The sequence below is a fragment of the Equus asinus genome, chromosome 28 (genome assembly GCF_041296235.1).
Source record: "Equus asinus isolate D_3611 breed Donkey chromosome 28, EquAss-T2T_v2, whole genome shotgun sequence".
NCBI classification, from domain to species: Eukaryota; Metazoa; Chordata; class Mammalia; order Perissodactyla; family Equidae; genus Equus; species Equus asinus.
The window spans coordinates 42,735,327-42,751,214 of NC_091817.1; the positions used below are offsets into that span (position 1 = coordinate 42,735,327).

The 15,888-nt window shown below is 44.3% G+C and overlaps 1 pseudogene; it reads left to right on the forward strand.

The window, feature by feature from the left end:
- The first annotated feature begins 13,938 nt into the window (after positions 1–13,938).
- On the forward strand, positions 13,939–14,428 carry LOC106830760 (large ribosomal subunit protein uL23-like; annotated as a pseudogene).
- Positions 14,429–15,888: the final 1,460 nt, after the last annotated feature.

Sequence of the window (15,888 nt, forward strand, 5' to 3'; positions counted from 1 at the left end):
TCCCATTCCTCATGTGTGAAATATGGATCATAATACCTTCAACATGGGGTTCTTGTGTGGGTTAAAGGAGATGCATAACAGACCTTCTATGGCAACAGATGCGTGATAGGCACCCGGTACATGAGTATTGCCGCCTTACCAGTGAATCTTCATTATTATCACATTCAATCTTACTCTTGACACAGCCTTCTGGGTTGTAGGAATCTCCGCAAGTAATCAGTCAAGCCAAGGGTTTTTAGCTGTAAGTATCCCTGATTCCCTGCCTGAGGGCCTTCTCCAGACTCTTCCAGGTGGGTCAGAAGGGCCAGGATCTTAACACTCTTGGAATAGCCATGACAGACGGGAGTTGGAGGATAAATACCTTCCAGTTTCCTTGCCCCTGGGTGGGATTACTCTGAAGTGTGTTTTACGCAGTGTCACAGAGATCTGCAGTTGGACTGAGCCCCAACTGCCCACATCAGTCACCTACACACTCAGGCAGCCTTAGGCCTCCTTGTCTCTCCTGTCAAACTTGCCCTTTTTCCTACCGGTGCATCTGACACCACTTCCCAAATAAGCTGCCTGCACTCCAATCCTTGTATCCAGGTCTGTTGTTGGGGAACCCAACCTACAACACCTTTGTTAAGGACCGACGTTGTTCTCAGGCTCTCCACCTAGAGCTGCTCTATGAGAATCAACCGGATCCCAAATCAGCATTGACAGTTCGGAGGGTCTGACCTTCTGACTTCGGGTTGGGGCTCATATTTGAGAGCACTTTGTTTTCTCTGCCTAATGAATCTAGTAAATAGGGCTTATCTTTCCTGGCCCCAGAATGTTCTTCTTGTTCAGCTACTCTGGAAGATGTGTGACCTTCTTTAGGAGGGGCTCCCACCTTTGGCACCCAAAGATCGATTTACTATGCCCAACACACCCTATATGTTAAGTCCTACCATCTTAGACGTGCCCTCCAAACTCAGCGAAAACCCATCCAGCCTTTCAGGGTATAATAGCAGACAATTTTATTAACAGAAACCTAAACTATCCAATTGACTCCCTTTCTTTATTCATGGAATATGTAAGGAATGCAAATACTTTTCTAAATATTCTTCTCTTGCATAAGCCTAAGCAGAAGAAACAAAATAATGACCCAGAAAAAAATAAGTGAATGAAGTTAATCAGGTTCATAAATTAAGATGAGTGAATTTAATGAGTTAGAAATATTTGACACACCAAAACTGACACTTTCTCTAATGTCACTGCTAAGGAAATGCATTTTCAATGACCTCACAGTTTTCGTTTTAAAGTAATTGTTGCTCTTTGCATGTATAATTGTTATCTGGGCAATCAGAATATAGGCAGTTTCTCCCTTGTCTCTTCTAGTCTCTGTAACATAACCCAGCCAGCAGTCTTAGCTAAAGTGATGCCAAGAAATAGCACATTGACATAGAGCCTTGATTTTAGTTCAGTTCTGGGTTTGTGGTCCAGACCTTTGTTTACACACTAGCTCTGCTGTGATGCAACCTTCTCAAGCCATGTAACTCTGCTACCTCAGCTCCTGTCTCCATCATCAGCGGGGAAGACTGACTTCATAGGACCATCACGAGTTTCAGTGAGATAAAGTGGATATAATCACTTTGTAAACTGTGTACACACTAGATAGAAGTCAGTTAATGTTTTTCTTATCTCAGCCAATCTTTACAATAGCTCTATAAGCTAGAGAAGGCAGATTAGCATTTCCTTTTCACAGATGAGAACTTGGGAATTACGAAGGTTAACACACTTCAGGTAGTAAATGTCAGACGTCAGACCCCCAGTGACTCTAGAGTTTTCCTGAACACTAGGATCAAGCTGGGGGAGGTTGTTAAAAAAATGTAGCTTCCCATTCTTTCCTCTCTACGCTACTCCCATCCCAAAGATACTGACTTAATGGGTCTGAAACTGGTTTTAGAGATCTTCATGTTTAATAAACATTTCAGATCATTCTGATGCAGGAAGTCTATGAACTATATTTATAACACTCAGCTGTTACAACATGTTGTCTACCAGAATTAAGTATAATGAGGGCAATCCTTTGGAATTAAAGGAATATCCTGTTGGCTGGTGTGAGGAAATTTGAGTACTTATTATTTAAGATAATAATAATAGTTACTATTACTTGAATCCTTAATAGATACCAGCCACTGTGCTACATGTTGTGCATACATCATCTAAATGGATCCTGATAATACCCCGGTGGCCCCTGGATTGTGCAGCTCCATGAAGTAAATACTATTACCCTCCCTGTTTTATGGTGAAATATCTGACCTCAGAGAGATTAAATACATTTCCAACAGTTCCCTATATAACAAATAGGAAAGAAAGGACCAGAATCTAGATTTGTTTAACTCTAAGCCCATACAATTAGCTGTTCTAGTCCATGGGGAACAAATTATGAGGAAGGGGAAAGAATTCTGAATAAATTGAATCTCTTGATATGAGTCTGACAAAATCACACCATGGTTGAACAAATTCAAAGAGAGATATGGCTGACCTTAGGTGCATTCTCTGTCTGGGTTACTCCACTAATGACCACTTTGTTGTCAGGGCCCTAGCTCTGTGGTATCAGATCTCAGGAGTGGGATGGTGTATTAGTTATCTCTTGTTGAGTAATAGATTACCCCAAAGGTAGAAGTGTAAAACAACAAATACATTATCTCACAGAGTTTCTGAGGATGAGGAATTCAAGAGTAGCTTAGCTGGGTGGTTCTGGCTCAAGATCTCTCAAGAGGATGCAGTCCAGCTGTGGGCTGAGGCTGCCTTCATCTGGAGGCTTGACAAGGATTGGGCTGGACAATCTGCTTCCCAGGCAGCTCACTCACATGGCGGTTGACAGGAGGCCCCAGTTCCTCACCATAAGGGCCTCTAAACTTCACAGGGCTGCTTAAGTGTCCTCCTGACCTGGTTGCTGGCTTGCTCTGGAGCAAGTGATCGAAGAGAGGGATCAAGACAGAAGCCACAGTGCCTTTTTACAAGCCAATCTCAGAAGATGCCCACCATCGCTTCGACTTCTCTCAAAAGTGAATCATTAACTTCAATCTACACACAAGGGAGGAAAACTAGGCTCTATTGCTTGAAAGGAGGAGTATCAAAGCATTTATGAACATATTTTCAAAACTACCAAAGGTGGAACCGCCTGAGGTATCTCTGTGATCTTATTCTATCCTGTTGTGCCAAGTCAGTTGTTCTCTGCCCTTTGGCTCTAAAAGTGGAAACTTGTATCCATCCACTTATCCATCCATTCACACATCCACCCATCCATCCATCCATCCATCCATCCATCCATTCATCCACCCACCCATCTATCCATCCATCCACCTATCCATCTATCCATTCACTCACCCATCCATTTCTATCCAAACGTGCATTGAACTCTTTCTAAATTCCAGACTCTTGGAGGAATACCAAAAGAGTCATCCTCTGCCATTAGGAACTTATCCTTAATGAGAGGGAGGGTGGTTAGTACAAGCACACAGTTAAAAAATCATATAAGACAATCTGAATTAGATATTTTACACAAGGCATAGATTAAATGCTCAGGGTTTGGGAACAATGAGATTTCATTAACAGGAAGAGTGGGAAGATTTTACATAATTTTGCCCTGTGTAAACCCAAAATACACTCCCTTGCAAATACAGAAGAGTTAAGATCATTTTATATGTAAAAGTCTCAATAGCTGAATAAAAACATGATCTTGCTTACTCTTCTTTCCACTGTCTGTTACTAACTGATTAAAAATCCTCTCTACCTTTGCAAGCTAGAGACGTTCTCATGGGAGGGTGTCTTGACTGAACCATGGAACAGTTTGGATCCCGAGAATTCACCAGTAACTGCAAGTTGTTGTTGGATATTACCCTTTTGAGAGAGAAGAACGTGACCTTCATGCCTTGGGGGCTTCGAGGGGATTCTTACTGGTGGAAGAGAATTGGTGCATCAAAATATGGAACTTTGGATGCCGCATAACCAGAGCGTTTCTGTGTGCTGTGCTGTCACGTACTCCTTTTGTGACAAAAGTCTTGAGTCTTCCCAGCCATTATTTGAAGAGCAATCCTCAAGTGTTTCTCCAAGATCTGGAGCAAAGATGACATGAAATTGGATTTGGAATGGAGACAGACCTCAGATCCTGCACTCTTGGATGGAAATGAACCTCCACTTCCAGGTACGGGGCTAATTCCTCCCTCCTCTGAGTGACTCATTTCTTTCCGGAACCATAGCACTGCTTAGTGCCCCTGGCTCTCTTTGGCATTATTTCAATTAGTTATAGGCTTGTCTGTCTCTTCCAGGCCGTAAGCTGCTTGAGGACAGGGTCTGAGTATGAGGTCTCTCTGTCCTACTCATTTGTCTGCAGAACTGAACTGGATTAGCCTGGAGCAAGTAGCATAGACAGACAGTGCCAAGAAAATAAGCTGAAGAGTCCAGATAGAAGAACCAGTTAAAATAAAGAAAGAAAGGAAGAAAGGAAGAAAGAAAGAAAGAGAGAAAGAAAGAAAGAAAGAGGAGAGTGGCGGGAGAAGGAAAGGAGAGAGGGAGGAGAAGAAACAGTTCTTTACACGGTTGTTACTTCTTACTATGAATCTTATTAATATGGCTGTCTCATCTTCCTGGTTATTTCTTCATCACATAGTACATCCATAAGTGTATGCAGTTGCTCATTTTTTGGTTGCCTGCTCCCTCCAGAAAGTGAGCTTCGTATGGGTGGGATTTTTGTCCTAACCCAACGAATTCTCAAAGGATGTTTGTTGAATGACTGACTGACTCAGTGACAAATGAAAGCATGAATGAAGGAGCTGTAAAATTTTCCTTTTTGGCAGAATTGGACTCTTTTTGCAAGGTCTCTCTAAGAGTCTGGCCTAGAAGTAGGGGGTGACCCAGGTTGGCCTGGTTCCAATGGCCAGATCCGCTGGAACTCCCACTACCTGGGCACTCTCATACCCCTGGGCCTTCCGTGTTCTAAACCCTGATCCTGATAAGGAAAAGGAATGAGATAATGTGATGATATAGGAAAGACACAGGTCTTATATCCCAGTTCTGCCACATATTAATCCATCTATTCATTGAAAAAGGTCTTATTCAGCCTGACGAGGTGATGGCCTGACCCCATGCTGGGGAATCTTTTGTTCATCCTTAGACCAGACATTGTGATAGGTTCTGGTGATGCAAGCTTCATGATCAAATGAATCTTAGAGTCCAGAGGGGACACAACATGTATCCAATAATTACCCCAGTAAGTTTATAATTATAGACAAAGGCACCAAGGAAAGAAACTCCGGTTCCTTGTCATGAGTGTATAGAACCCCGAGGTTAACTAGGTATGTTGTGTGGGAGGCAGGAGGTGGGAGGTTTGAGTAGGGGAAGTTTGAGCAGAACAGCATTCCAGGCAGAGAGAAACACATGTGCAAAGGCCCAGAGCATGAGGAGTATGGCATGTCTGTGGAACCAAAGAAGGCCAATGGAGCTGGGACACCCAGAATTGGGCGAAAGGGCATCAAGCCGTGCTAGAGATGTAGGCACCCCTGTAGGGTGTCTTAGGTCAAAGGCCAGGACTTGGTCTTCCTCCTAAAAGGTAATTAGAGATGGTGGAGTGCTGCCCTTACAGTGTAACCCAGAAGACAGAAACTCAAACTGTGAATCAGACAGAAGTATGGTGTTGTGGAAGAGTTGCCCAGTGGTCTGAGAGGACCCAGCAGGGGTCCCAGCTAGTGAATCCGTGTGACATCATTGTGGGCAATGTCACCAAACTCTTGCAGTTTCCTGAAGGTCTTGGGGTGGTATGTCTAGCATCTCATTTAGCATGCCTCTCTGCTACCTTTGTCACAACCGTTTGGAAGAAAACATTCATGTCTTCTGGAACGACTTTGCCCTTACCTGGAGCTTCCAACATTGTCGGTTCTCACCTCTCATCTCTAGACATAACTACGCCTCTGAGGTTCTGGTTGTACACATTCCAGCTGTGTTCAAATAACAAAGGGCCCAGGGCTGAAACATCTGACTTTCAGAGCACAGACACTCAAACTGATGTCTACGTATTTAGAAGTTCTCAGTTTGAGTGGCGTCTCAGTTAGAAACCCTATTAACCTCTGGAAATCTGACCAGAAAACCTATTTACTTATACACTGGCTGATTTTTTTTTTTTTTTTTTTTTGGTATGTGACTATACATGCCTGCGCTGTGCTGTAACCCTCAGCAGAGGCTGTAAGCCAGTAAGATCCGGAGCTTATAAAGTTGAATTCTTTAAAAGTAAAATAATAATAACAGCAATAATAACAAAGAACGAGCTACCCCTCCCCTGCAGCAGGGTTGTCTACACGATTATGAGTGGTTACATTTTGATTTTCCAAGCTTACTGCAAATGGGCCTGAATCCGACTCGATTTCCCTTCATAATTGCTTTCTGCGTGAAGAGGTCTCTTCCAGAACCCTCTGCCACTGCTATTTTAATGGGAAGCCTGTCTATTTGTATGTTAATAGTTTCCTCTGGGTTATTGGGCTTGCGATGGAAAAGCCCAAATCAGATGCTTCACTATTTTCAAGGTTTACTATTAATCTCTGATTTTTTCTGCCAACATGAAGCCATTTCAGCCTCCTCTGCTTGAAATCCTCTCCATGAAAATATGAGCAAAGACACGCTTCCCTTCACGAAGCACAGTCGTGCAGATAGACCCTTCACTCGCTGGCTCGGAGGAGCCGTGGTGCCCAGGCAGCTCCAGGTGAATTCACTAGCGAGAATGCAGACCCAGGTAACCGCCAGCTCCTGGGTGGCCGTGGCTCATGTCTGCCAGGTTGCTGAATCAGGTCACCTATACCAGGTGAATGAGCATTGCAGCAATGCCAAGGCCATGATGAATCTAGGGGAGACAACCAAGAACTCAAGGCTAGCAACGGAACAGGCCAGCTTTTGAATCTAGACTCTGCAGGGGACTAGTCTTGTAATATGCAACCAGTCACAACCTCTCCGATTATCAGTTTTCCCATTGTTAAAAAAAAAAAAACAGGGGGCTGGCCTGGTGTCATAGTGGTTAAGCGGTTTGTGGGTTTGGATCCCGGGAGTGGACCTATGTACTGCTCATCAAGCCATGTTGTGGCAGCATCCCACATACAAAATAGAGGAAGATTGGCACAGATGTTAGCTTAGAGACAATGTTCCTCAAGCAAAAAAGAGGAAAATTAGAAACAGATCTCAGCTCAGGGCCAATCTTCCTCACCAAAAAAAAAGAAAAGAAAAGAAACAGGAGCAGCCATTTTCTCATATTATTTCTTTCCTATTTACCCTGAAGTCTAATAATATAGTGTCCATGAAGATACCTAAGGACCAGCAGACAGTAGAGCTCAATTCACCGTTGTTAAAACTCAGAGACTTGGAATCGAGTCTTCGTAATTCACTCATCCATTGCTTTATCCAAAAGGGCAGGGATTTTTATCTCTTTTGCTTTCTGTGGTTTCTTCCCAGTGCTTAGAACAACATCACGAACATGGCAGATGCTTAATGCATCATTATAGACAAAATGACTAGATGGATTCAGTCACAACATAGTTATTGGGCTTCTGTTGCGTCCCAGTACTTAGGCCAAACACCAGGACCTTAGGAATGAAAATGTGTTGTCTTTGTTCCTGAGAGCTCTTGACCTTTGAGGGGTGGGTAGGTGGAGGTTGCTAGAGAACAGAGATATAAATAAACAGTTACAATAATGCGCAGTTTCTTAAAAGTATGGACCGAGGAGCATTTGAATCAGAATCACCTGGAACCTGTGTTAAAAATACAGATCCCTCAGCCCCAGTCTGGATTTACGGAATCAAAATGTCTATGGGATGGGCGCTGGGAATCTTTTTTTTTTTTTTAACCAGAATCCCAGATAACTTGAATTTACCTCATTACTTGGAAAGCCCAGTGGACCTGGATGTGAGAGCCATGTTCAAGTTACTGCAAAGTGCTGCGACAACTATAGTTAGGGTCAAGGGCACTCGGGGAAGACTTCTTAGGGAGGTTACTTGGAACTAAGGGATGAGGGATGAGGATGAGATTGCAGGTGAACAAGGGCCTGAGGACACCCTGTCAGAGGGAAAGGCACAGACGCCAGACAGTTCTGGCCCGTCCCAGAAACCATGAGCCGGGGAGAATTGAACGAGAAGCGGAGACAAGAGTCACATAAGGAATTCAGACTTTAGAAAGAACATTTTGTAGGCAGATAAGCAACACAACCAGATTTGCTTTTCATGAAGAACAATCGTGTGGATTAATTCAAATGTATTTAAGACACCGAATTGACAGAATTGCTAATGAGTGTAGGATTGAGTGTGATTTGGCAAATGCATCCAAGAAGCACCTTACATCCCTCCAAAGAACCTAAAAGATACAGAAAAAGAAGTGGAGAGCGAAATTGAAGATGGTCTCTCACTCAACAAGAGAAGAAAATGAGACAGAAACATGGGGAAAAGACCATGAGTTCAGGAACAATTTTTTTTGGAGTAATATTTGCACTTTTAGATTTTTTTCTTTCCGTACTGCCTCTGAATGCAATTTCTTACCCAGCTCTCCATACTTTTTCCACACAGAAACCAGGACACAAGAATCACCAAGGGTATATTTAGGGTGGGGAGGGCTTGAGAAAGGCAAGATTTGAGAAGGTGTGGAAGGGACTGAGTCCAAGAGCCCTGTGACTTTGCCCATGTTCTGGAACCTTCCAAAGTCTTGGATTCATCAGATACTAATAATATAAATATTCAGTGTGGATAATAAATATCTCCCAAGGCCATTTCAAGGGTTGGCTGATGTACAGTATATAAAGAGCTTGGCAGACAGGAGGTGCTTGGTGAAGGATGAGTAAATAGCAGCAATGGTAGCAGAGATAAAAATCGTTATAAAGATATGATTTCTTTATTCCCCAGGGAGCTGAGTCTGGAAGCTTCCCAATTACATTTGGCTTAGAAGAATTTTGGCCTGGAAATAACCAAAACCAGGAGGTCCCTCTCACCTCTAAAAGCTGGGCACGCAGGGCGGCTCACTTTGCTCAGGACTCAGTTGAAAGGCAAAGGCACGTCGCTCTAGTGACTCAGCTCATGCATCTCCGCAGGGTGACAGTGGGAAGCAGGTGCCACTTGCAGCCTCTCCCAGGGCTTGGGCTGGCTGTCCCTGCTGCTGCCCTTCAGCCTGGGGAAGGCGCCCTTCTCCTAAGGGGAAGGTGTCGGGCTGTGGAAGGGAGGCTGGGCCTGGCCCTGGAAAGCCCTTCCCTGAGTGGCAGCCCAGAGCACCTTACCCCGCCTGACTCGCAGCGTGAGGCAGGGCGCATTGTTGGGGCACAGGTGTTCCAGGGAAAGGTGGCCTGTCGTGACAGAGCCCCCAGACTCAGTGCTAAGTCACTGCCTGCATGTTGCCAGCACCCCCACCTCTCCTCGCTTGCCAGACTCGCCTCTCCACCTAACCGTGCCCATTTCCGGGAAGGCATTAGGCAACAGATCACCCAGACACACAGGGGCAGTGACAGGCGAGGAAGAGTTAATTAATTATCCCAGGAGTCAGGCAATTTCTTGGCTCAGAGAACCAAGAACACTCAAGTGTTTGCTGTACACAGACCTCGAGTGGAGTTGGCATGGGGATGGAGGGTGACTGGTAGGGTGACCAACTTGCTCCTGTGTGCCTGGGACTGTCCCCATTTTAAACTGGAAAGTCCGGGGTCCCAGGAAGCTCCTCAGTTCTCAGCAAACAGGGGAATTTGTCCCTGAAGGATTAGGGTGCTAGAGAAGACAGGTGTCTGCACCCAGAGTTGCTGACTGGTGAGGACATGTGGATGCCTGACTTTTTACGGTTGAAGTGCTTGCTGGGCTCCTGACACTACGTTTTCCTTCACTGAACCCTCATGGCAATCCCACAAGGCAGGGACTGTGATGATCCCCATTTTGCCAATGAATAAACTGAGTCACAGGGGAGTGAGCAACTCTGTGAGGTCACAGGGCTGGGACTGCCAGCGTCAGCGTGCTGATCTCAGCAGTCTGGGTCCAGATGAGCCCAATCTGAACGTACCGCCCCGATCAAAACACACGCAAACAGATACAGACACAAAAACATACACATAGACACGCACCACACACACACACACACACACACACACAAACACACAGAGACACAAGTAGGCACAGACACACACACAAAGACAGACACAGACACACTTAGACACACATACACATATAGGCGTGCACACACACTCACATTCACACACACACACACACAGGGCTCCCACGTGGCACAGTGTTGCAGGAAATCTCATTTCAAAGAAGACCATGCCAGCAGTCAAGAATAACTAAAAAGAAAGAAAATAGGGTCTTTTCTTTTGTCTTCTGAAGACCAAAGAGAACCCAACTGATAAGCAACCCTTTTTAAAATGCCCTTTCTCTGCATTCCTTGCACCCTGATGCACATTTACCCCCGACCCGTTGCTTCCTGAACTTGCAAAATTCTCTGTGCCTCTCCTCTTCCTCTCTTTTTCTCCCTTTTCCTTTAAAAATACCCGTCACCTTCCCCTTTTGCCCAGCATCCCCGCCCCTAGAACCAGCCCTGCCTGGGGGCTGCCCCACCTGCCAGCAGGCCAGCCCCCCACCCCCCCCCCCCCCCCCCCCCGTCCCAGAGCAGAGCATCTCCAGGCCCCTTCTCCCCCAGAGCCTTGCCCCTCTCAGGACCCATGCAGCCGGAGGCGGAACTTTCCTTAGTGGTCAGAGCAGGGGAAGCTAAGCAGTCGAACAGATTCCCCTGCATACAGGGTGAGGAGTGGGGTGACTGGGACCCTCCCACGTTAAAGCATCTGTTCTCTTAACCTTTGATTCACCTCCCTTCCCGCAATGGCTGAGGCCACAGACTCTGCAACCAGCCCCTGCCAGGACCCCTGGAGCCTAGGAAATCCCTTTAGACCCTATATCTGTGCCTCCATTCCAAACCCACTTGCTCATCCTGGTGTCTGCGCTATTATTTCTGGTGTCTGACTTTCTGCAGAATCTTTCAAAGGAACATTCAACTCATTTTGTTTACTTAATGCTAAATTCCAGCTGCTTCCTGGGCCAGTGTTCTCAACCCTGACTGTGCATTAGAACCAACCATTTTGGGATCTTTTGCAATACCCTGTTGTCCAGGTCATGTGTCACACCAGTTGACTCAGAGTTTCTGGTCTGGATACCTTGGTGGGTCTGCTGCACAGAGAAAACTATGGAATCTTCTTCACTCAAGCCATGGAACTCACACTCAAGTCCAGGATCCCTGAGACCACTCACAGGGAAATAAATTCAATAATATCCACATCTTGTTGATAAGTATGACCATAACTACTGGAGAAAACACACAAAACAAGGGTTTGTTTTCTTGGCATACATTTATTGAATGCTTCCTTGATGCCAGACAGCATTCCAGGTGTTGGGATAACAAAGATTTATAGAACATGGTCTCAGCCCTTGTATAGATAAAAGCCTAGGTGGGGAGGAAGGCATGTGAGCAACAGCAAGAAGAGAACATTAGAATTCAGTGTGATGATGGTCACCGTGGTGCATGGGTCATAGAACTATGGAAGAGGGGTGCTGGGAGAAGGCGTGGAAGATTTATGGGTGCAGAAGTCCAGCAAGATGGATCTGGAATGATAGAGCCGTGCATCCCACCCACAGACAAGGGATGACGCGAAAGCTTTAACCAACACGTCTACTGAACATCTTTCTGGCCCTGCACTGTGCTAGATACAGGGCCAACAAGCAGTGTATGAGACAGAAAAGACTCCTGGCCTGCTTCAGGTGACAGACGTGGAAGATGAAATTGCACACGCAATCATTGTCATCACCAAGAAGTCCGAGGTGTTACGGAATCATAAAACAGGAGTGTTGAGGTCTATGGGAGATCTCAGAGGGCCTCTCTGAGGAATTGCCGTTTAAGTTGGAAGCTCAAGGGTGAGCCAGGGTTATTTGGGTGGAGAACAGGTATGGAGTAAGAACTGCCATGCAGAGGGAGCTCAGTTACAAAAAAACAAAGACACGAATAAGTATGCCAGACTGGGTGCAGGGGGCACATGGCATCAGTGTGTCAGGGACGGAGGCAGATGGAAAGGTGGGCTGGGGCCAATGTTTGAAGAGGCTGTGTGATGTTGTGTGCTGGAGTTTGACATCATTTCCTGTAGATGCTGGAGAATCAGACAGTAGATGCTCCTTTCACTATTGTTGGAAAATCCACAAAAATGCAAATTTTTAATTTTGAATGTTGTCGGGTAGCTTTCCCAACATTTTTATAAAAGCATGAATTCCCTAAGTAAAAAATGAGCGATTTCATTACCTCTTGATTAAATATACATTACACGCTGAGCATTGGGCCAAACCCAGGTGATGGGAAAGGGAGCGGTGGAGATGTGGCCTTGTGCTAGGAACATCCATCCTCACTGGGACACAGACAGGGGAACATCAACCTGCATTTAATTATCTCATTTAAATCATGGGGGGGTGTCCTGAAGTGGGCTGTGACCAGGGAGGACTCTGAGGTTGTTGAACAGGGAAGGTCAAGAGGACTGAAAGACCCAGAAGAATGGCTTTGAGGAAGCAACGGTCTAGTTCAAATCTGAAGGTTGGGAAGATGTGAAATGCGAGTGTTGTGGGCAAATGTGTGTGACGGCCAGAAGCAGAGCACAGAGGGTCCAAGGATGTGTTGGGAGGACTGAGAGCTCTCATCTTTCTTCCTGCCCCACTCTCCTCTTGCCTCTCCTTCTTTCCCTCGCCCTCCATCTTTTTAAAACTTTTTATCTTGAGAAAACTGTAAATCCACATGAAGTTGTAAAAAATAATACAGACGGATTGCATATGCCAGTTTCACCCAGCTCTTCCCGTTGTATCATCTTGCATAATTCTAGTATAATATCTCAACCAGGAAATTGACACTGATACAATTCCTCCACGTTTTTTTAAGGAAAATAAAACTGCACACATGAGTAAGAAAACAACCGATTTATTATCAAGTAGGCCTGCATCAAAGGTAACTCGCTAAGCTCCATCAGGCAAATCTTTCTGTCTCTCTGGGCAAAAGTGTATATGTGCACACACACGCATGTATGCATGAATGTACATAAGTGTACACACATGTAAGTGTATTATTTAAAAACATATTAAATTATCTAACTCAAATTTGCAATTGTTAAATTATCAACAAAAGATGAGCCCCTTCTCTCTTCAAGGAAAAGGAAATGAAGTCTAGCATTAAATAGAGTATTTGAAATAGGATATTTAAGTTATAAGTATTTGGAATGAGGATCTTGTAAAAATTATATTGAAGAACTTCCTTGGTTTTGAGAAGAAAATAGGTTAGAATATTTTTTCCTTTTGATTAAGTTCCAATTTGGCCCTGAAACAGTTATCATTTTATAGCGATCCCATGTCATCCTTCCACCAATGTTCTATTAGAGTCTCGCTTCCCTCAGGATCTTTGAAATAGATTTCAAGGAAGTGGAAGTCAATGCGGTGCCTTTTCTCCAGGCCGATATATTTTGCTTCTTGCTGCAGGTTCACATTCCAAGTAAAGATTCTGTCCTTTGATACAGTTAGTTCCATTTTCTGTCAGGGAGAAGGATCGAATAAAGGGAAACAAAATGGAAATGTGAACCGATACACAGGAAAGTTACAGGGGTATTTATAAGAATCAAAGTAAGAGTGACTTTTAATAATTCACAAACCATGTGCACAGACATCTCACAATAGCGATGGTTATTTAGTCCCTATGAGGTACTAGTTACCAGGCTGAGTCCTTTAAAAATAACTTGACAAACACAACAAAAATACAAATAATGCATCATTTGCCCGTTTTCCAGATGAGAAAGCCATTACTGCTCAGAGGAATAATGTCATTGGCCTAAAAGTCAAATAAAGAGTAAGAGAAAGAACTAGGAAGTCAAACTCAGGTCAGTACAGTCTTTTCACAAAGATGGCGCCAAAAATGAAGAAAGAAGAGCCTGCCTCTCCCAAAGTCATAGCCAGAGCAAAGGCTTTGAAGGCCAAGAAAGCAGGGATAAAAGATGTGCACGGCCATAAATAAACAAGATCCACACATCGCCCACCTTCTGACGACCTGACACTGCGTCTCTGAAGGCTCCCAAATACCCTGGGAAGACACCAACACCCCCCAGGAGAAACAAGCTTGACCACGATGCCGTCATCAACTTCCTCCCAACCGCCAAATCAGCCATACAGAAGAAAGAGACAATAACACACTTGTGTTCGTGGTGGATGCCAAGGCCAACAAGCACCGGATCAAATAGGCTATAAAGAAGCTCTATGACATTGACGCGGCCAAGGTCAACACTCTGATCAGGCCTGACAGAGGGAAGAAGGCGTATGTTCGACTGGCTCCTGACTACGATGCTTTGGATGTTGCCAACAAAATTAGATCACCTAACCTGAGTCCAGGTGGCTAAATCTAAATATAAATTTTTTTTACCATAAAAAAAAAATACCCATCAGGTCAATACAACTTAAAATCCAATGATCTTTCCCCTGCATCACAATACTGGTTTTTCAGATACAGTTGATTTTTTAGATAACACATTGCTGAGGGCAAAGAAAATATATCACTTGGTAGTCTGAGATGAAATCTAACACCTCCAAGTTTATGTCGAAGCCAACTGATAATGAGACTGGCTTTGAACCACAATGGGGACTTTTTGGTAACTTTTGATGCTTTTATGATAACTATGGATTCTTGTCCTTTCTTGGGTGGTTGAAAGTACCATGGATTTTGGAATAAAAATCTTAATTATAGATCCTCTTGGTCTGTCTTGAATGGTAAAATGTGGGGACTTTCCTGACTGGCACACATTCAGCCATCAGGAGGACTGCACTGCCAACCACTCCTTCTTACTCTGAAGAAAGTTAACCCTAAAGATTGTCCCCTCCCTTGTCATGGTTTCTTGAATCTGACCCGGGACCCGTCACATGCTTTAGGTACATTTACTCAATCATTTCTCTCAACAACCCTTTGGGGTAAGTTCTAAGATGAACCCATTTACGTATGAGAAAAACAAGGCTCCAAGAGGTGGAGAAATAACTCAGGGTCCCTCAAATAAGAAATGGCACACCTGGGACTAGAATCCAGCTCAGACCGTGCTACAAGGAGCTGGCTAATAAGGATTCTGAAACTAATCATGGTGGAAGGTCTTCTCTAACAGCTACTTTTCTAGATAAAATGCCCCTGACCAGACCTTCTTCACTTTTGTCTAGTTGGACGGCTATTCAACAGCTTCCTTTCCAGCCCTCTCAAAGAATTCAAGTGTTAGACTTCGTTCCATGTTTATTCCAAAGACATATGTGATATCCCCAAAGATGTACAGTGGGTCCTCATCATTCACAGATTCTGTATTTGTGAATGGGTTTATTTGCTAAAATTTATCTGTAACTCCAAAATCAATACTTTTGGTGCTTTTGTGGTCATCCATGGACAAGTGGAGAGCAACAAAAATTTTGAATTGCCTGATGCTCATGGTCCTGGCTGAGGTCAAACAAGGGGATGCTCTGCCTTCTTGTTTCAGCTCTCAGACTGTAAACAGTGCCCTTGTCTCAGTCTATTTAATATAATGCCATGTTTTTCACATTTTTGTGCTTTTTGTTAGTGATTTTGTTTAAAATGGCCTCCTCACTCAGTGCCGAGGTGCTGTCTAGCGTTTCTAAGAGCCAAAAGGCTGTGGTGTGTCCTATGGAGAAAATAGACATGTTAGATAAGGTTCCTATAGGCATAAGTTATACAGCTGTTGACTGAGTTCAATGTTAACGAATTGGCAATATATATTGAATAAGGTGTCTTTAACGAGAAACACATAAAATGAGGTCGTGTGTTGATTGGTTAATGAAACTGTGACCAGAGGCTCACAGGAACCTAACC